Genomic DNA, 22,742 nt, shown 5'->3' on the forward strand with positions numbered 1-22,742 from the left:
TTTGCTGTTTATCACCTATGAGATCCCAGGCAGGTTTGTAGCTTCTCCAAGTTGGTTCCTTATTTGCAATATGAGGACAATAATAGTAATAAATGTCTTATTTTTGTCTGCCTATCATCCCCTTTCCAATTTGGAAATTACCACTGCATGTGGTTCCGGTGGGACTGACTCACTCGGCCCCACCTACCTGCCAGGTGCATAATCCAGGCCCAGCCAATTACTGTGCTCCATCTCCAGACCCGGTCTAAGGGGCACAAGCAAGAGTACCTCTATGGGATCTGATACAGGGCTGTTGGAGAAAGGATCTTTCTTGGTTTTAGATTGTGAGCTTTAAGACTAGGAACTTGGCCTACTGGTGTCCAATTTTCTTGGAAAAAGAAATCAGGGAGATGAGTGGGAGAGGTGAGAGAAGGAAGAAAGAATGAGAGAGAGAAGAAAAAAACAACTTTGAGATCCTGGATGCAACAGTTCCTGAAGCCCACAGACCCCTTGCACTTCTCAGTTAATGAGCCTATCAGTACCACCATTTAGGTTTAAACCAATTTGAGCTGGGTTTGTCCCTCACATTGGATGTGTTCTGACCAGTGAACTATGTCATTGGGTTATTGTGCGGGATTATTTAGGTAAAGGACCAAAAGCAAATGTGAAGTTATCAGCATGCAGATCACCAGTGAGGCATATTGTTTAGGTCACAATTCACAGCCATAGAATACATAACTAGAGTGTATGCTGCTTCTCATCTCTGGTGTGTAGTCTCTATTACCCCACACCACCTTTGTGATCCGGTGTAAGCTCCCTTCCCCACTCTCCCCATCTCCCTCCAAAATTTGTGACTCTCCTGTCCCTGGGGTTCTCTTGAAGTAACAGTGGCAGAAACAGAGCACAATGGCCTGAAGGATGTAACTACGTTTGGATCTTATTTAAGACGATTAGCTCCCTCCCACTCCATAGCAGCTGGTTGCTACCTTTTTTACAGAGTGTATTAGTTATCTATTGATGTATAACAAATGAGCCCCAAACTTAGTATCTTAAAAAACAATCAGAGATTTTACCATATGGCTTCTGTGGGTCAGGGATTCAGCTAGCTCAAGGTCTCTCAAGAGGCTGAAGATAAGACATCGGACGGGCTAGTTTTGTGTGAAGGCTTAACTGGGGCTAAAGGATCCACACCCAAGATGTCCACTCATATAGCTGTTAGAAGATTTTAGTCCTGGTCAGATAAACCTCTCCACAGAGCTGCTTGAGTGTTCTCAGGCTACGTCCTCTGGCTTCCCCCAGAATGAGAGATCCAAGACAGAGGCAGGTGTAAACTGCAGTATCTTTTATGACCTAGTCTTGGAAGTCACAGGAATCATTTCTGCAATATTCTACAGACTGTGCAGTTCAGCCATATTCACGTGGTAGTGGGCTACACCAGGGTGTGAATAACAGGAATCAGCGGTCATCGGGGAGCCCCTTAGAGGTTGACTGCTGCACTTGTGAAGGGAGCAGTGGTATTCTCGACTTTTATTCAAGCTTCTTCTTAGTCTGAAGGGAATTCTCTTCACTAAGGTGGCCTTCAGATGCCCAGGATAACACAGCATCTTAGAGGCACCAAAAAACACCCCTTCCAACAACTTGTGCTTGAAAGAGCTTTTTTTTTTCCCCAGAGCTCACGAAGAGTTCCTTAAATAAACTAGTGAAATGACTAAACTAATTTGCTGGTCTGTAATTTCCTGGCATGTCTGGAGATTTCCTAATAAACAGTAGCTTCAGGCTGGCAACCTGCCATCATTTCAGCCCTCTCCTGCGTGACAAACAAGGGATGTGTAAAGCATCTGAGAGGGTTGGGAAGTTTGTTACATCACAGGGGGAAGCACTGGATCCAGAGCCTGGATATTTGGTTTTGAGAGCCAGCCCTGCCTCTTACCTCCTATCATATTCTGAGTGAAACACTTGCCTCTCTTTGCCTCAGTTTCTCCCTCTTGGGAAAGTGGTGATAACCCTGGCCCTGCCTGACTCAGGACTATTACTAGGTTTTGGATAAGTTGATATAGTGTTTCCAAGAGGGGAGTCCATGGGACTGTTAATCCCCAAAGGAGTCCTGTGCTGGAATGAACATGGGAAACCTTGGTTACCACATTCCAGCCATTTCCCACTTCCCTTGAGTGCAGGCAGGACCAGCTTTGTGGCTGTGTGCAGGGGCAGCCACAGGGCCCTGCACTTGGGTTTTGTGCCCTGTTGTTGCTGTCTTGAAGTTCTCAATAATTTTATCTTTGAAGTCGTGCTTTATAAGTGACGATTGATAGGACAATAGAGTTTGTGCTAGACACTGTGTGTCTCAACTCCCAGGAGACCGCTTCTCACTGTCTCCTTAAGGTGGGCTCTTGACTGCCTACTTCTCTTTCCTGGTGTCTGCTGGCTCCCCCTGCCCTGCCCAGAAACATGTCACCAAGGCACTCAGATCATGGAGTTCAAGACGGAGACTGGTTTACTCCTGGGGGTGGAGTGGTCTACTTTCACCCTCTGCCAACTACATGGACCTAGGTACTTGTGAGGGGCGAAGCTGGGGTCCAGTGTCCACAGGGTCTAATACCCAGTGCATGGGAAGTGCTAGTCTAGAGCAAGGTGGTATCTCAGGGCAAAGTGGCAGCTATCTCGATGCTGGGCTGGCAGTGCCATGGCACACTGCCAGACAGTTTGGTGGGAGCCTCTCAGCTATCTCTGACCCAGGTACCAAGGGGGTTATAATCCCTTGAGGATCATTTATCTACTGTGAGTTGGGGCACCCATGGCAAGAGGAGGTAAGCTCCCCCATGCTGCCAATACCACCAGCCAGGGCTGCTCATTCTCCATTTGCTTTGGTCTAATCTACAGAACTTGTCAGATCCCTTAACATAAAAGACACTAAGCTGTAGTAGGTCAAAGTGCACACTTGGGAGCCTCTTTGTCTAGGTTTGGTTCACACCTCACCTGTGTTGTCACCTTAGCCCTTTACCTGACCTTTCTGTGCCCCTGTTTATTCACCCCTAAAATAACAAACATTTAGTTTTCACCTCACAGGTTGTCGTGCGGATTCAATGAGGTAGTACATGTGGAGCAGCTAGACTAGCACTCCCTGTGCATTGCGTTAGGCAATGTAATTTAATACTTGTCTCCCCTAAAGGACTGCTGGACTCTTGGTGCAGGGATGTCATCTGTACCATCCACTCCTGCAGTCCTGTACCCAGCACCATGCACGGAACAGACTCAATGGATGGACACTTGTTGGAGGAAGGAATCTCCAAGCAGGGTTCTCCACGGAACCGCTACCCTATCTTCTTTTTCCTAGAGACTAGTACACAACCAGCATTCCACAGAGCACACATTTAGGAATCTCCAAGCTTACCTCTGTAAAGCGATGCACCTAAGCAAGGAGGCAGCACACAGCCCTCTGCAGGGTCTGTTCCCCTCCTTTTGAGACTCAGCATCTCATCCCTATCCTTAGGGTTGCCTGATCCTGGGGATGGAGCACATGGACACCCCAGTGACTTGCCCACCTCCTCTCTGGACCCATCTCTCCCCACTGCCCCATAACTCACTCTTGCCAAACCCCTCCCCAGGGCCTCCCACGTCCTTAATTGGGCCAATCTGTCCCCCTGACACCGTGCTCTGCTTCGTTTTCTCCGCAAAGCCCTCTCTTGTCAGTTGACGGATTCTCATCTGTCACGAGCACATTTTTCAATTTGTGCTCTTCCAGCAGATTCCCAGCCAGGTTTCAGCTTTTAAAAAGCTACTTAGTTTTATAATTTCCCAATGATTTTCCTTGCCTGCCATGATTCCTCTCCATCCCCACTCCCCAGTTTCCTTCCCAGAGTGCTGAATCCTTACAGGTGACCCTCTAAGGAAGCCTGATTTAGTCAGATGAGGGGACCATCACTCTCCTATTTTTGGCTCCTTCTAAAGTTGGTCCTGAGAGAAGGGCACCAGGGCAGTAGCTGATCTCTGGGAATTGATCCAGGAAGCAGGAGTTGGGGAGGGGCGGTCAGAGAAGGAAGGAAGAAGGGCCCAAAACGGCACCTTACCTTCAGGGTACAAACTGGGTGACCTGCAGGGAACTGCAGGAATGGAATGGACTTTTGTGATGTCCCTTTGTGTTGTTGGAGGGTGGGGAGGCTGGGCATTTAGCCACTGGCTGCCACCCCCATTGTTGGAGGGATGTCCCTGGGAAAACAAGCTTACCCACCCTTCTATGATGTAGAAAGGTCCAGTTTAAAATCCTAGCCTCGTGCCCTCCCTCTGTTCTGGTCAGATTTGACTCACCCTGAGGGGCTGCAGTGAGGAGGGAGCTGGGTCGGCTCTAAGGACCCCTCCCCTTCCCCTGCCCCTCTTCCCCCTACTCTCTCCTTTGGGGCACAGAAGACAACATGAAGAGCATTCCCTGGAGTTTGCAGTCTCTAAGTCACTCTCCCAGAGTGTTCTTTCCTTGACTCAAAGGAGACTCATCCATCTCCCCAAGTATTCACACTCCTGCTCAGATCCCCAATGTCTGTACTTTTATAGGTGGAGGGAAGGAAGGAAGGAGTGGTGATAAGGCCAGTTTGGATGTCTCTTCATTTGCCTGAAGGCACTCAGGGCCTCTTTCCCTTAGGCAAAAGGTTCTTATCTTGGGTGGGAAAAGTACTATTTGTATTTCCCAATCTCTAAGTGAAAATTGGCATTTCTTTCTATTCAAAATGTAGACATCCAACCCCATAATAACATTAGTTGTGCCTGTGACTTTGTCATCCATAAAAATCAGAGGTATTTTCATATCTACAGTTGTCACAGATATCTGAAAATGACATTTTATGCTCATCTCCATTTAAAAATTAGCTGTAACTAGACCCACTGCTAGATATTGCTTTTTGATGTGTTGATAAAGTCGTGCCAGTATTACTACATCATAAATTTGTTTAATATTTTGAGAACCACATAACTGGTTTTCTCTGTAATTATGTGTATTTTATTTTGTGCCTTTGAAGCCATTATCTGAAAACAGATTCATCACTTTCAGTTCAGTTCAGTTTAGTCACTCAGTTGTGTCCAACTCTTTGTGACCCCATGGACTGCAGCACCCCAGGTTTCCCTGTCGATCACCAGCTCCTGGAGCTTGCACAAACTCATGTGTATTGAGTCAGTGATACCATCCAAGCATCTCATCCTCTGCTGTCCCCTTCTCCTCCTGCTCTCAATCTTTCCCAGCATCAGGGTCTTTCCCAATGAGTCAGTTCTTCACATCAGGTGGCTAAAGTATTGGAGCTTCAGCTTCAACATCAGTCCTTCCAATGAATTTTCAGGGCTGATTTTCTTTAGCATGGACTGGTTGGATCTCCTTGCAGTCCAAGAGACTCTCAAGAGTCTTCTCCAACACCACAGTTCAAAAGCATCAATTCTTCAGCGCTCAGCCTTCTTTATGGTCCAACTCTCACATCCATACATGACTACTGGAAAAACCATAGCTTTGACTAGACAGACCTTTGTTGGAAAAGTAATGTCTCTGCTTTTTAATATGCTGTCTAGGTTGGTCATAACTTTTCTTCCAAGGAGCAAGTGTCTTTTAATTTCATGCAGTGATTTTGGAGACCAAGAAAATAAAGTTTCTCACTGTTTCCATTGTTTCCCCATCTATTTGCCATGAAGTAATGGGACTGGATCCCATCAGTTTTCTGAATGTTGAGTTTTAAGCCAACTTTTTCACTCTCCTCTTTCACTTTCATCAAGAGACTCTTTAGTTCTACTTCACTTTCTGCCATAAGGGTGGTGTCATCTGCATATCTGAGGTTTTTTATATTTCTCCTAGCAATCTTGACTCCAACTTGGCATTTCACATGATGTACTCTGCATATAAGTCAAATAAGCAGGGTGACAATATACAGCCTTGACGTACTCCTTTCCCGATTTGGAAGCAGTCTGTTGTTCCATGTCTGGTTCTAATTGTTGCTTCTTGACCTGCATACAGATTTCTCAGGAGGCAGGTCAGGTGGTCTGGTATTACCATCTCTTTAAAAATTTCCCACAGTTTGTTGTGATCCACACAGTCAAAGGCTTTGGTGTAGTCAATAAAGCAGAAATAGATGTTTTTCTGGAACTCTCTTGCTTTTTTGATGATCCAGGGGATGTTGGAAATTTGATCTTTGGTTCCTCTGGCTTTTCTAAACCCAGCTTGAACATCTGGAAGTTCATGATTCAGGTACTGCTGAAGCCTGGCTTGGAGAATTTTGAGAATTACTTTGCTAGTGTGTGAGATGAGTACAATTGTGCAGTAGTTTGAACATTCTTTGACATTGCCTTTCTTTGGGACTGGAATGAAAACTGACCTTTTCCAGTCCTGTGGCCACTGCTGAGTTTTCCAGATTTGCTGGCATATTGAAATAGCTCAACTGAGATTCCATCACCTCTATTAGCTTTGTTCATAGTTATGCTTCCTAAGGCCCACTTGACTTCACATTCCAGGATGTCTGGCTCTAGGTGAGTGATCACACCATCGTGGTTATCTGGGTCATGAAGATCTTTTTTGTATAGTTCTTCTGTGTATTCTTGCCACCTCTTCTTAATATCATCTGCTTCTGATAGGTCAATACCATTTCTGTCCTTTATTGAGCCCATCTTTGCATGAAGTTTTCCCTTGGTATCTCTGATTTTCTTGAAGACATCTCTAGTCTTTCCCATTCTATTGTTTACTTTGCATCGATCACTGAAGTTCATCACTTTACTGGATGCCAACACAAGAAAGGTCAGAACCTTGTTCTGAAACACGTGGTTTCTGTTTGTCTTAGGTCTCATTTTGGGGCTTGGACTGGCATCTCTCTCCAGAGCATTTTCTACACTGTCTTTCTTTTGAATTAGGATCCTCTTGTCCTCATTCAGGCCAATAATAGCTGACACGTTTTAAACATTTCCTCTGTATAAACACAGTGCAAAGCACTCTACATGCATTTGCTCATTTAATTTTTTATGGAGGCACAGAGAGGTTAAGTCACATGTCATGGTCCAACAGCTAGTAATTGGAGGAGCCAGGATTTGAACCTAGGTAGTCTGACTCCTAGGCAGGAGGGCCTAGAGGAGCTATCCCATGTTGAAGGTCAGGAAGGGTGGTGGTGAGGAGATACCCCTCATCCAAGGTAAGGAGCAGTGGCTGTGCTTTGCTGGAGCAGCCATGAAGAGATACCCCACGCCCAAGGTAAGAGAAACCCAAGTAAGATGGTAGGTGTTGCAAGAGGGCATCAGAGGGCAGACACACTGAAACCATACTCAAAGAAAACTAGTCAATCTAATCACACTAGGACCACAGCCTTGTCTAACTCAAAGAAACTAAGCCATGCCTGTGGGGCAACCCAAGATGGGCGGGTCATGGTGGAGAGATCTGACAGAATGTGGTCCATTGGAAAAGGGAATGGCAAACGACTTCAGTATTCTTGCCTTGAGAACCCCATGAACAGTATGAAAAGGCAAAATGAGAGGATACTGAAAGAGGAACTCCCCAGGTCAGTAGGGGCCCAATATGCTACTGGAGATCAGTGGAGAAATAACTCCAGAAAGAATGAAAGGATGGAGCTAAAGCAAAAACAATACCCAGCTGTGGATGTGACTGGTGATAGAAGCAAGGTCCGATGCTGTAAAGAGCAATATTGCATAGGAACCTGGAATGTCAGGTCCATGAATCAAGGCAAATTGGAAGTGGTCAAACAAGAGATGGCAAGAGTGAATGTCGACATGCTAGGAATCAGCAAACTAAAATGGACTGGAATGGGTGAATTTAACTCAGATGACCATTATATCTACTACTGTGGGCAGGAATCCCTTAGAAGAAATGGAGTAGTCATCATGGTCAACGAAAGAGTCTGAAATGCAGTACTTGGATGCAATCTCAAAAACGACAGAATGATCTCTGTTCGTTTCCAAGGCAGACTATTCAATATCACAGTAATCCAAGTCTATGCCCCAACCAGCAACGCTGAAGAAGCTGAAGTTGAATAGTTCTGTGAAGACCTACAAGACCTTTTAGAACTAACACCCAAAAAAGATGTCCTTTTCATTATAGGGGACTGGAATGCAAAAATAGGAAGTCAAGAAACACCTGGAGTAACAGGCAAATTTGGCCTTGGAATACGGAATGAAGCAGGGCAAAGGCTAATAGAGTTTTGCCAAGAGAACGCATTGGTCATAACAAACACGCTCTTCCAACAACACAAGAGAAGACTCTACACATGGACATCACCAGATGGTCAACACCGAAATCAGATTGATTATATTCTTTGCAGCCAAAGATGGAGAAGCTCTATACAGTCAACAAAAACAAGACCAGGAGCTGACTGTGGCTCAGATCATGAACTCCTTATTGCCAAATTCAGACTTAAATTGAAGAAAATAGGGAAAACCATTAGACCATTCAGGTATGGCCTAAATCAAATCCCTTATGATTATACAGTGGAAGTGAGAAATAGATTTAAGGGCCTAGATCTGATAGATAGAGTGCCTGATGAACTATGGAATGAGGTTCGTGACATTGTACAGGAGACAGGGATCAAGACCATCCCTATGGAAAAGAAATGCAAAAAGGAAAAATGGCTGTCTGGGGAGGCCTTGCAGATAGCTGTGAAAAGAAGAGAAGCAAGAAGCAAAGGAGCAAAGGAAAGATATAAGCATCTGAATGCAGAGTTCCAAAGAATAGCAAGGAGAGATAAGAAAGCCTTCCTCAGCGATCAGTGCAAAGAAATAGAGGAAAACAACAGCATGGGAAAAACTAGAGATCTCTTCAAGAAAATTAGAGATACCAAGGGAACATTTCATGCAAAAATGGGCTCAATAAAGGACAGAAATGGTATGGACCTAACAGAAGCAGAAGATATTAAGAAGAGGTGGCAAGAATACACAGAAGCACTTTACAAAAAAGATCTTCACGACCCAGATAATCACGATGGTGTGATTCCTCATCTAGAGCCAGACATACTGGAATGTGAAGTCAAGAGGGTCTTAGAAAGCATCACCACGAACAAAGCTAGTGGAGGTGATGAGATTCCAGTTGAGCTATTTCAAATCCTGGAAGATGATGTTGTGAAAGTGCTACACTCATTATACCAGCAAATTTGGAAAACTCAGCAGTGGCCACAGGACTGGAAAGGGTCAGTTTTCATTCCAATCCCAAAGAAAGGCAATGCCAAAGAATGCTCAAACTACAGCACAATTGCACTCATCTCACATGCTAGTAAAGTAATGCTCAAAATTCTCTAAGCCAGGCTTCAGTAATACGTGAACCGTGAACTTCCAGATGTTCAAGCTGGTTTTAGAAAAGCAGAGGAACCAGAGATCAAATTGCCAACATCCGCTGGATCATCGAAAAAGCAAGAGAGTTCTAGAAAAACATCTATTTCTGCTTTATTGACTATGCCAAAGCCTTTGACTGTGTGGATCACAATAAACTGTGGAAAATTCTGAAAGAGATGGGAATACCAGACCACTTGACCTTCCTCTTGAGAAACCTATATGCAGGTCAGGAAGCAACAGTTAGAACTGGACATGGAACAACAGACTGGTTCCAAATAGGAAAAGGAGTATGTCAAGGCTGTATACTGTCACCCTGTTTATTTAACTTGTATGCAGAGTACATCATGAGAAATGCTGGACTGGAAGAAACACAAGCTGGAGTCAAAATTGCCAGGAGAAATATCAATAACCTCAGATATGCAGATGACACCACCCTTATGGCAGAAAGTGAAGAAGAACTAAAAAGCCTCTTGATGAAAGTGAAAGTGGAGAGTGAAAAAGTTGGCTTAAAACTCAACATTCAGAAAACGAAGATCATGGCATCTGGTCCCATCACTTCATGGGAAATAGATGGGGAAACAGTGGAAACAGTGTCAGACTTTATTTTTGGGGGCTCCAAAATCACTACAGATGGTGACTGCAGCCATGAAATTAAAAGACGCTTACTCCTTGGAAAGAAAGTTATGACCAACCTAGATAGCATATTAAAAAGCAGAGACGTTACTTTGCCAACAAAGGTCTGTCTAGTCAAGGCTATGGTTTTTCCAGTAGTCATGTATGGATGTGAGAGTTGGACTGTGAAGAAGGCTGAGCGCCAAAGAATTGATGCTTTTGAACTGTGGTGTTGGAGAAGACTCTTGAGAGTCCCTTGGACTGCAAGGAGATCCAACCAGTCCATTCTGGAGGAGATCAGCCCTGGGATTTCTTTGGAGGGAATGATGCTAAAGCTGAATCTCCAGTACTTTGGCCACCTCATGCGAAGAGTTGACTCATTGGAAAAGACTCTGATGCTGGGAGGGATTGGGGGCAGGAGGAGAAGGGGATGACAGAGGATGAGATGGCTGGATGGTATCACTGACTCGATGGACGTGAGTCTGAGTGAACTCCAGGTGTTGGTGATGGACAGGGAGGCCTGGCGTGCTGTGATTCATGGGGTCGCAAAGAGTCGGACACGACTGAGCGACTGAACTGAGTCTGACTCCAAAGCACACAGTCTTAAACTTACTGTTTGCAAACTAGATAAGAGATGGCTAGTTTTCCAAAAGTCCATGCTCCTGGCTTTTAGTGGCATGGGGCCAGCTAGTATACTCTTAATCACTGCAGTGTACAGCTCAAAATAATATCCTTTTCAGTTTCCCAACTGAGAAATGAACATTGAACCACAGCGCCCCCTGGCTTACATAGCAATTCTGATCCCTCACCCTAGGGTCAAGTTGGCCCACAGACATTTAAGACAAACCTTTATTAGGCATCAACTGCATGGCAAGCCCTGTTTCAGGCCCTGGGGATACAAGGGGACCAAGTATAGCTTGCACCCTCCAGGGATTCCTATCAAGTCAAGTGAGACACACCCAGAAGCTGTGTTGGTTTAAAGAGAACCAAGCTCTGATGGAGGGTGTGGACATGGAGACCAGTGGACGCTGTGGGGCAAGATATTTTCACAAGATCAGGAAACAACTTACCTCACCTCCCTTCAGGGCCCCCTACCCTGATGGCATCTTGAGCTCCCTTGCCTGGCCTAAGTGCCAAGATTTCCTTTGGTCCTTCCTTCCATTGAAATGTCTGTGTCTTCCTTCCTCATCCCAGTGTATGCTCCCAGATGGCTGCCTAGCTAATCTCAGAGCCTCATTCAAAGTCAAGGGTTAATGACTCCTGGATTTTAACAAGAGTTTTCAGTGCTGTAAATCAGGGATCACAAGCATGAACAGCAGAGGGTCAGGCAGATAATGTCAGTATACTAAGCAGGCCTGTATTTGCATGTTAAATATGCAGGAATATTCTTTATTCCCACAAAGAGATACTCTCACCTTTTTTTTTTTTTTCTAAACCACATTGTTTTCTTGAGCTGCCTTTCCCTTTTCATTTTTAATAAAGATCAAATACAGATAAATATTTCTCTACCAGGAGAAAAATGACAGTGCAACATGGTGATAAATGCTAACAGTCACGTGGAAAACTAAGGGGACTGATGATTTAGGCAGTCTCAGAAACAAGCTCTGAGAGTAAGATCTGATGCAGTTAATTTATTTGGAAGGTGATCCTTGGGAAACATTGGGAGAGAATTGGAAACCAGGACAGGGAACGGAACGCAGCCTCTCAATAAAGGTACATTATGGAGTGAATTACCACTGTGGGTAGCTGGGATTCACACTCTGGGAGCAAGTGTAAAAGGTGCCTTTCAGCTATCCCATCTGAGGACTAGGGACCTGGGGTCTTTCTACCTCAGCTTTTATCATTGGTTGGTTAGGAGCTGTTGAGGGTAGTAGAGTTTTAATTCTCTCACCCTTCTGGCTGAGCAGGCTCCAGTAGGGCAGAGAAAGTCCTCAGGCAAAGGAACATGGGTTCTGGGGATTGGAAGTCAGGCCATTGGACTCCAAACTGGCAAGATCCGAGGATGCAACAACACTGACTGTGGTGAACTGAAGCTGAATTCTGCCAAGCAAGAATATGGGCCTCAGGTTGCCAAACCTTCTGATTTCTCAAGAAAAACTGGGCATTTAGATTTTTATGTGAAGTCTCTCAATTTGTAAATATTGACAACAAACCTAAAATTTTAAAAATATACTGTAGAAGCTAACCAAAGCATGCTTGTGGGCTGGATCTGGTTTATAAGCAGCCAAATTATGAAATGTGACCCATCCTAATGGCTGATCTTGGCTCCAGACCATTTTTGCTCAAGGCAAGTTCCAAAGATGAGTTCTGACAAGGGAAGGTATTAGGGAGTAGATTGAATTGGTATAATAAAGAGACCTCCCAATACAGTATTGGTAAACAGATAGAAGTGTGTTTCTATTTTACAGAAGTGTGTTTCTACTTTATGTAAAGTCTGGAGGTACGTGGATGGTCTGGGACAGCTTTGCTGCCTGAGGTTGTCCACGGACCCAGGTTCCTTCTATTTTGTTGCTCAGAGTATTGTCTCATACATGTGGTCAAAGCTCTCTCACTAGTTCCTTGTCTACCTTCCAGTTAGTAGGAAAGGGGAAAGAGAAGCTCAATCAGTTCCAGTAACTGGTAATTACTCAGTTCAGTTCCTAGGATATCCCATTGGTGAAAGCATAGTCATGTAGTCAGTCACATGGTCTGTGTTTAGCTGCAAGTGATGCTGGGGAATGTATTCTCTTGTTGACTGTGCTGCTGCTGCTGCTAAGTTGCTTCAGTCATGTCTGGCTCTGTGCTACCCCATAGACGGCAGCTCACCAGGCTTGGCCATCCCAGGGATTCTCCAGGTAAGAACACTGGAGTGGGTTGCCATTTCCTTCTCCAATGCATGAAAATGAAAAGTGAAAGAAGTCACTCAGTCGTGTCCAACTCTTAGCGACCCCATGGACTGCAGCCTACCAGGCTCCTCCGTCCATGAGATTTTCCAGGCAAGAGTACTGTAGTGGGTTACCATTGCCTTCTCTGTTGTTGACTATATGTTCAGCTTAAACTTGGGTGTGTGTGCATGCGAATTATGTTATTATAGAATTAGGGAAGGCTTGATATTAGGGGACAGTGAGAAGGCTTTGCCACAGTGAAGCAAGGGTCTGGAAAAAAAGGATGGGATTTAAACCTGAGGCAGGACTGATTTAGAAAGATTTTTTTCTCATGAGAATGAAGAAAGTCTGGCTTTCTTCTCTTTGTCTTGCAGTGTTCTGTTATGAAACCTTGATAAGAGAAAGTTTTCAAAAACCTTAACAGAAGATTAGCCCAAACCCAAACCTAGAAAAAGTCAGTTATAATGGGAAAGAAGTAAACACAATAAGCACCCACTAAACACAAGTTATTTTCATATATATGGTCTCATATAATCTTCACAATCATCCTATGAAGTAGGTATTATCCTTCCCCCATTTTTCAGAAGAAAAACTGAGGACCAGAAAAACAGGTTGACATTCAAGCCATGTAAGGTCAGGGCATGGGCACTAACCAATCAGAGTTTCCATACAGGCTTGTCTCATCAGAGAAGTGAAGGGCCTAGGCCAGGATTTGAAATCAAGTCCATGTGACTGCAAAGCTCACATTCTTTTCACTGCAATCTGATTTCCTTACACCAGCTGCTTCCCCAGAGACAGCGACACCGAATCTACTGGGTTGTTGAGAGGGTAAACAAACCGTGATGAATGAATCTCCTCTCCTAATATGAATGCCTTATTGTTGTTATTCTTCATGCCCTGACAGAGTATTTACAGCCTCTGCTGTCACTCTGCTTCTATCTCGTGGATTAAGGAAAGTCAGAACTCTCAGACCTAGCGGAAAGTTACAGCTGGGATTTGAGTCAAATGAAGAGCTGAAGACACAGCAAATGGTCCTTGGCCTTACTATTAACCTGGTCAAGGCCATGAACTCTCCTGTCATTAATTGGCTTGTTCTGTAATACACTGTTGCCCTAGAAATACTCGTATGGGTGTACCCCATATTTAAGCCCACTCTGTGAAAACTGAGACTTGTTGAAAAGATAAATGGTAGACAATTATTTAACCACAACAGACTTTGTTTTGCAGAATGGCATTTCTGTATAGCTCATTTCAAAATAACCCTGGAAATCTGATTCTGGCAGAAAGAGGGGATAGATACATAGATATTGGTTCCCTCCTGGTCCATTTGGGAATGTTCTGGAATAGATTAGATATTAATGTCTGTCATGATGGGTCAGAGAGAACATGTGAAATCTGAATTGGGTTGGGGATGGTTTGTGGTGGATATATTTGGGCCCCAGGGGGGCTGGCCAAGCCCCGTCTCTCTTATGAGAATCTAGGCACACACAGTCCCACTGGGAGAAAGAGGTGGGTTGAGGCAGCCATATCTATGCCAGGGGACCCCCACACCTCACCCCACCCCTTGCCACTAAATGGATCAAAGGTAAACTCCTGACCCAGGTGTCCATGAGCCAATCAGCCTCTGCCTTTCAGACATGTGAACTAAATGACCAACTCCAGCCAGGGAGCACTCTCCACTTGAACTGAGAAATGGTGAAAGGACTCTAACATCACCTGCACTCTCTTAAAAAGGCAGACAGAGAGCATGCCAATCTGTAAAGGGAAATGGGGAAACGAGCTGACCTTCATGCAGTGGCAGGGCCTGGCTACCTCAGTTTCCTACTGTTGGGTGTCCGTGGGATTGCCTGTTGCATCTTTAGAATAAGCATCGTTAAAGTTTCCACTCAGTGGGGATTCAAAACTGGTCCCAGCTTATCCAATGTGATAAGGAGTGAGATCTTATACCACTCAGTGGGTCCAGCAGTCTCCATGGGCCCCTCTGTCCTGGGAGGCATTGTCCTGGTCATTAGAGGAGGGAAGGGTGTTATCCATGAGACACATCACTGCAAACTGGACAGCTGATGGGGTTTGGTGGGCCATGTCAGATAAGAGCCTTATGTAAACTCAGGGAACTCTCAACTCCTTGGTGCAATGCTGGAGGAGAGGCTATGATCTTTATTCTCCCCGCCACTATGCTGTCCTAAGTGTAAGCTGTCTTTGCTTTGTTTCTCCACAAAGACTCACTAAGAAGTGAATGAGATTGCAGGTAGAGATGAAGAATGAAGTCCTCAGAATGCAGCAGAGAAATCTGATAAGTATGGAAGGATTGGGCGAACCCACTGTTAATGCTCACATGTTACCCTCCACGGCTAACTTGGGTGGATTTCTATTCCTTGCAACCAAATGCAGCATGCGACATACCCACACAGTAATCTGCCCCTTGCTTGTCCCTCTTTTCCCTCCTAAATTTCTACAGGAAGTAGAAAACCTATCTGGCTACCCAGGAGTAACATCATTATCCAGATTTACCACATTGCCCAGTCAAAATTCATCATGCTTTGAAGTTTAGTAATTGTCCCTTGGAAATTCAAAGGTCTTTATGGAAACAACTAACTTGGATTCCAATATTTTGAGAGTTTCTTATAAAGGGAGTTGGCTATCCCCTTGACCTCTTTACCTAATCCCTTCCATCCCTTCCTCCTTTTTAACCTCATCTGGTTGAACTGTGCCAGTTCTTTCTTCTTCAGTTAATAGTATCCATTGTGCAAGCTTTATTGGTACTCTCTATATGCCAGTCACTGTGCTAAATGATTTACAGATACCATGCTGTTTAATTGTCACAACCCCAGTAGGGTAGCTACTAATGATTGTCCCCATTTTATGGATAGGGACATTGAGAGGCTAAGTTACCCATCTGACTCCACTTGCGTTCTGCTTTCCTATTGCTCCAGCTTCCCTGGAATGATAGTAAAATTTCCTCCCATCATTTTCAGTGGCTGCAGGGGAGAAGGCCCAGGTGTCCTGCCTGGCAGCAAGGCCCCCGGAACTTGGCTTTTCTCTTTTCTTTTTCCCCGCCAGCACAGCTGCCAACCTGGAACATAGCCCTTTCCAAGAAAGCCCAGGAGAGAAGCCAAATGTTGACTCACCTGCCAGACATGGGGATGCTGCAGCCAAGATGCCTCAGGGCCCGTGCAGGAGGACTGGCAGGCAGGCCTGTTGTGAGGCTCAGAGACATGGCTCTGTAGGGCGGCTTCAAAGGGCCAGGCTTTCTTCCCCAAGTGCTCTAGGTTCCAGAGGCTAAAGAGCTCCAGATGGGCTTGTCTTCTGCCCCTCCCATTCCATCCTTCAGCCCTGGAAGGAGACTGTCTGAAGGAGACCGTCTCTACCATGTTTCCACTTGGGTGGCAGGCAGGATTCTAAGGAAGCCTCCAAGATTTTCTGCCCCTGCCCCCATCCCAGTGTGCACTCATCTGAAGATTCTCCTAGACTGAGAATACAAGGGATTTTACTCTCGTGATTAGATTAGTTTACAAGATACCTTTGACCTTAAGAAAGGGAGATTATCCACCTGGACCTGATCTCATCACAAGAGCACTTTAAAGGCAGTTTTCTCTGGCTCAGTTCAGTTCAGTTCAATCGCTCAGTCATGTCAGACTCTTTGCGACCCCATGAATTGCAGCACGCCAGGCCTCCCTGTCTATCACCAACTCCCGGAGTTCACCCAAACTCACATCCATCATCTTGGTGATGCCATCCAGGCATCTCATCCTCTGTCATCCCCTTCTCCTCCTGTCCCCAATCCCTCCCAGCATCAGGGTCTTTTCCAATGAGTCAACTCTTAGCATGAGCTGGCCAAAGTATTGGAGTTTCAGCTTTAGCATCAGTCCTTCCAATGAACACCCAGGACTGATCTCCTTTAGAATGGACTGGTTGGATCTTCTTGCAGTCCAAGGGACTGTCAAGAGTCTTCTCCAACACCACAGTTCAAAAGTATCAATTCTTCAGTGCTCAGCGTTCTTCACAGTCCAACTCTCACATCCATACATGACTACTGGAAAAACCATAGCCTTGACTAGACGGACCTTTGTTGACAAAGTAATATCTCTGCTTTTGAATATACTATCTAAGTTGGTCATAACTTTCCTTCTAAGGAGTAAGAGTCTTAATTTCATGGCTGCAATCACCATCTGCAGTTATTTTGGAGCCCAAAATAAAGTCTTACACTGTTTCCCCATCTATTTCCCATGAAGTGATGGGACCAGATGCCATGATCTTAGTTTTCTGAATGTTGAGCTTTAAATCAGCTTTTTTACTCTCCTTTTTCACTTTCATCAAGAGGCTTTTTAGTTCTTCACTTTCTGCCATAAGGGTGGTGTCTTCTACATAGCTGAGGTTACTGATTTTTCTCCCGGCAATCTTGCTTCCAGCTTGTGCTTCTTCCAGCCCAGCATTTCTCATGATGTACTCTGCATACAAGTTAAATAAGCAGGGTGACAATATACAGCCTTGACGTACTCCTTTTCCTATTTGGAACCAGTCTGTTGTTCCATGTCCAGTTCTAACTGTTGCTTCCTGACCTGCATATAGGTTTCTCAAGAGGAAGGTCAGGTGGTCTGGTATTCCCATCTCTTTCAAAATTTTCCAGTTTATTGTGATCCACACAGTCAAAGGCTTTGGCGTAGTCAATAAAGCAGAAATAGATGTTTTTCTAGAACTCTCTTGCTTTTTCGATGATCCAGCAGATGTTGGCAATTTGATCTCTGGTTCCTCTGCCTTTTCTAAAACCAGCTTGAACATCTGGAAGTTCACGGTTCACGTATTACTGAAGCCTGGCTTGGAGAATTTTGAGCATTACTTTACTAGCATGTGAGATGAGTGCAATTGCGCGGTAGTTTGAGCATTCTTTGGCATTGCCTTTCTTTGGGATTGAAATGAAAACTGACCTTTTCCAGTCCTGTGGCCACTGCTGAGTTTTCCAAATTTGCTGGTATAATGAGTGTAGCACTTTCACAACATCATCTTCCAGGATTTGAAATAGCTCAACTGGAATCTCATCACCTCCACTAGCTTTGTTCGTGGTGATGCTTTCTAAGACCCTCTTGACTTCACATTCCAGTATGTCTGGCTCTAGATGAGGAATCACACCATCGTGATTATCTGGGTCGTGAAGATCTTTTTTGTAAAGTGCTTCTGTGTATTCTTGCCACCTCTTCTTAATATCTTCTGCTTCTGTTAGGTCCATACCATTTCTGTCCTTTATTGAGCCCATTTTTGCATGAAATGTTCCCTTGGTATCTCTAATTTTCTTGAAGAGATCTCTAGTTTTTCCCATGCTGTTGTTTTCCTCTATTTCTTTGCACTGATCGCTGAGGAAGGCTTTCTTATCTCTCCTTGCTATTCTTTGGAACTCTGCATTCAGATGCTTATATCTTTCCTTTGCTCCTTTGCTTCTTGCTTCTCTTCTTTTCACAGCTATCTGCAAGGCCTCCCCAGACAGCCATTTTTCCTTTTTGCATTTCTTTTCCATAGGGATGGTCTTGATCCCTGTCTCCTGTACAATGTCACGAACCTCATTCCATAGTTCATCAGGCACTCTATCAGATCTAGGCCCTTAAATCTATTTCTCACTTCCACTGTATAATCATAAGGGATTTGATTTAGGCCATACCTGAATGGTCTAATGGTTTTCCCTATTTTCTTCAATTTAAGTCTGAATTTGGCAATAAGGAGTTCATGATCTGAGCCACAGTCAGCTCCCAGTCTTGTTTTTGCTGACTGTATAGAGCTTCTCCATCTTTGGCTGCAAAGAATATAATCAATCTGATTTCGGTGTTGACCATCTGGTGATGTCCATGTGTAGAGTCTTCTCTTGTGTTGTTGAAAGAGGGTGTTTGCTATGACCAGTGCGTTCTCTTGGCAAAACTCTATTAGCCTTTGCCCTGCTTCATTCCGTATTCCAAGGCAAAATTTACCTGTTACTCCAGGTGTTTCTTGACTTCCTACTTTTGCATTCCAGTCCCCTATAATGAAAAGGACATCTTTTTTGGGTGTTAGTTCTAAAAGGTCTTGTAAGTCTTCATAGAACTATTCAACTTTAGCTTCTTCAGCGTTGCTGGTTGGGGCATAGACTTGGATTACTGTGATATTGAATAGTCTGCCTTGGAAACGAACAGAGATCATTCTGTCGTTTTTGAGATTGCATCCAAGTACTGCATTTCAGACTCTTTCGTTGACCATGATGACTACTCCATTTCTTCTAAGGGATTCCTGCCCACAGTAGTAGATATAATGGTCATCTGAGTTAAATTCACCCATTCCAGTCCATTTTAGTTCGCTGATTCCTAGAATGTCAACATTCACTCTTGCCATCTCCTGTTTGACCACTTCCAATTTGCCTTGATTCATGGACCTAATATTCCAGGTTCCTATGCAATATTGCTCTTTATAGCATCGGACCTTGCTTCTATCACCAGTCACATCCACAGCTGGGTATTGTTTTTGCTTTAGCTCCATCCTTTCATTCTTTCTGGAGTTATTTCTCCACTGATCTCCAGTACCATATTGGGCACCTACCGACCTGGGGAGTTCCTCTTTCAGTATCCTCTCATTTTGCCTTTTCATACTGTTCATGGGGTTCTCAAGGCAAGAGTACTGAAGCTGTTTGCCATTCCTTTCTCTGGCTGGTGGCAGGCAAATGAGAGGTGCAAAGCAGGTGGATTTGACTCAGCCTTTGTGACTTGAAGATGAAGGAAGGTGCATGGCAAGGAAAGTGAGCAGCTTTTAGAAGCTAAGAGTGGCTCTCAGCTGGCAGCCACAAGGAAACAGGGGCCTCTGGCTTATAAGGACATGGAGTTGAAACCTCCCAGCAAGGAAAATGACCTTGGAATTCAATTCTTCCTTAGAGTCTCAGATAAGAATCCAGCTCAGTTAACACCTGGACCTCAGCTTCCTGGTACCCTGAACAGACAAACCTCCGAATCTGCCTGGCCTGTGACCTACAGAACTGGGCTCATGGGTTTGCTTCAGGTTGCTCAGTTTGTGGAAAGTTGTTATGTGGCAATAGAAAACCAAGTACACCTTGCATACCTAATAAGCACCTCAGCCCTAAAGTGTTCAGCTATTCTCCATAGTCTGCCTCATCTGATTCATGACTACTCACTTCTTCTCATCTCAGTCCCAAAATCTTAAAGTCAGCCTTGACTCCTGTTTTTCTTGTAGTCCTTATATGGATACATCAGTAAATTCTTTCACTCTCCTTTCTCAGTGTATCCAGATTTTGACTACGTTTCACTGCCCACATTGCTCTATCCCTTCATAAACTCCTTGACAGCAGTATAGTTTATCATAGAGGACCTGGGGGTCCTTGTACCTCCCAGGGAAGAGAGGGAGGGTGTTCCTGGGCTCTGATTGGCTGTTCTTTTCTTTGGCTTCTGTATGAACCTGTCTGGTTGACTGATAAATTCAGACACACGACAAAGCAGAGGAATGCAGAAGAGGGGCATCCACGCGGGAACCTAACAGGAAATGGAGGGCATTCAAACTCCAGCCACCCTTGCCCTTAGGATCTCTTAGAGCAGGCTGCCCTGCATGTTTCCAGGTGGAACACAGTATTTTCAGAGAAGAGTTCCCAAGCCTGCTACAGGACAGAATATGCTCAGAAGTCATGTTGTGGAATACTTTCTGGGGACGGAGATTTTATTTATCGGTCAAAGTTTTGAGCCAACAGTGAAAAATTACTGTTGATGATGGCTAGGGGATTCCTGGGAGGCCCAGAAGAACTCACTGGCAACCAGTCTCCTGATTGAGATTTACAGCTTTAAAGTAAGCCAGAGTGTGAGTCCAGCTCATCCTTCCTAACTGGGTTTCCTGGGGCCACAGTTTCCTCAGTGAGGATTAAATGTGATCAGTTTTCTTTCTGGTCATTTAGCACAGTACCTGGCATCTAGTAAGTTCTCATTACAAGGTGGCTATTATTCTGTGTTGCCTGTGATTTACTTCTAAAGCTAAAGCATAGGTAATATGCTGCATGTGACCACGTGCATGTGTTTGTGTGTGCATGCACATGCACGCTTTCATCTGCACTGTAGGGGCAGTTATCTAACATTGGAAGGATCACAGCCCCACATTCCAGAGGAAGTTTCCCTAAGTGCTTCAATTATCTGGCTTAGCTCAGCACCTACGGGTGTGTTAATTAGCATAATGGATTTCTAAAATGGTTTTTCATTGATGAAAATAATAGTGTTCAAAAAAGGTAGATAGTTAGAAACATTTCATGGTGAGCCTGTCTTGTATGAGCTTTGCAAATGAATTGAGCAAGGCTAGTTGCTCAGTCTCTTGGAAAGGCCCTGAGCTCTGAAGTTCAAGCAGTCCTGAGTCTGAATATTATACTGTTGATTTGTTCACCTGTCTGACTGGGTTAGCTAAGTATTGCACTGACAGGATTGTCACATACATTTCAAATGAACTTTTTATGAAAGAGGCTATCCAAGTGTCTAAAACACAGCTCACAGAGGGGTCCCTTGGCTCATAGGATGGGTTGTGTGGTTGTGGACGTGCCTGCTTGCTACTAACTGTTCATTGGTGGTGGAATTCAGACTAAGATAGGTTCGCTCTGTATCATACTATCTGGTTAGGAAATTGGGAAGGAAGCTTTCATGGATTTCTTATTTTGGGGGGGATGGGAAAGCTATCATCAAACACCTCGTAATTTTAATAATCAAATAGCTTAGAATAGTTTGCAACAATTGCTTTCAAATAAGTAACAGAATTACAGTGGAATCAAGGAATAATGGGTTTCCTCTAACTTAGGAAAGACGTGTCATGACAAGTCAGAAAATTGTGAAAATAAAGCTCTATATAGCATGTCCTGGAATAGAGTTCTAATGCTATTTTTGTTTGTTTTAGCTGCTAAGTTGTATCTGACTCTTTGCAACCCCATGGATTGTAGCCCACCAGGCTCCTCTGTCTATAGGATTTCCCAGGCAAGGATACTGGAGTGGGTTGCCATTTCCTTCTCCAGGGGATCTTCCTGACCCAGGGTTTCTAACCCACATCTCCTTCACTGGCAGGCAGATCCTTAACCAATGAGCCACCAGGGCAGGGCAAAATTAGAAGGAGTGTGTGTGTGTGTGTGTGCACGTGTGCGTGGATGAAGAGAGGAACAGGTAGAAGATAGGAGATGAGTAAGGTGAATGGAGAATTCTGCTACCGTTTTTCTCCCAGGAAACAAGTGATATGGCCAAATGGGATGAGCTAGAGTTTGGCCCTCAGGTCAGGATTTGAATATGGCCTCTGTAAGTGATTTTAGGCAAGTTTCTTAACCTCTCTGAATCTGCTTCATCACCTACAAAATGGATATAGGAATGCTTTCCTCTGAGTTGTAATTAAAGCAAAAGGACCTGAAACCACTTTGCAAAATATCGGGTACAGAGGTGACTCTTTATTGAATGGCATCAGGGGCTGTGCCAACAGTATCCAGGTTACAACCACAAACAGGTTTCCCAGAGTTTACAAACTAACAATGATAATGAACTTTACCAAGTTGTTTCAGGAGAACTCCCCAGTATGACTGTTAAAAATGCAGGTGATAGGACTTCCCTGGCTGTCCAGTGAAGACTCCACGCTTCCACTGAAGGGGGCAAGGGTTTGATCCCTGGTTGGGGAATTAAGATACCACATGCTACAAGGCCAAAAAGTAAATAAATACTACCAAGATATAAAAAAAAAACATTCAGGTGATGATGAGTTCCATCCAGGCCTCCTGAATCAGATGATCAGTGGGTAGGCTGGGAACCCATTTTTGAGAAGTCCCCCAGGTAATTCTAATGAACCACTGACTTACACACTCTAATTCCTACATTAACTTCAGGTTTAGCAAAGCTTCCACCTCCCTTCAAAGGCTCCCTGGCCGTGAGTCTGACCCGACTGTGCCCACATTTGTGGGAGGCATCACCCACTTCACAGTCTGAACCACTCCATGGTAATAGAGGCAAGAGAGTTACTCCTTGTTTTGCTTGTTTT

General features: G+C 44.5%; 1 long non-coding RNA gene across 1 annotated transcript in view; it reads left to right on the forward strand.

Moving 5' to 3' along the window:
* The first annotated feature begins 11,511 nt into the window (after positions 1-11,511).
* Positions 11,512-22,742, forward strand: part of LOC133235215 (uncharacterized) — an 83,558-nt gene continuing 72,327 nt past the window's right edge. Inside the window, exon 1 of the long non-coding RNA XR_009732480.1 lies at positions 11,512-11,589. This is a non-coding gene — a long non-coding RNA (uncharacterized LOC133235215). The remainder of the gene's footprint in view (positions 11,590-22,742) is intronic.

This window comes from Bos javanicus, chromosome 22, assembly GCF_032452875.1.
Source record: "Bos javanicus breed banteng chromosome 22, ARS-OSU_banteng_1.0, whole genome shotgun sequence".
NCBI classification, from domain to species: Eukaryota; Metazoa; Chordata; class Mammalia; order Artiodactyla; family Bovidae; genus Bos; species Bos javanicus.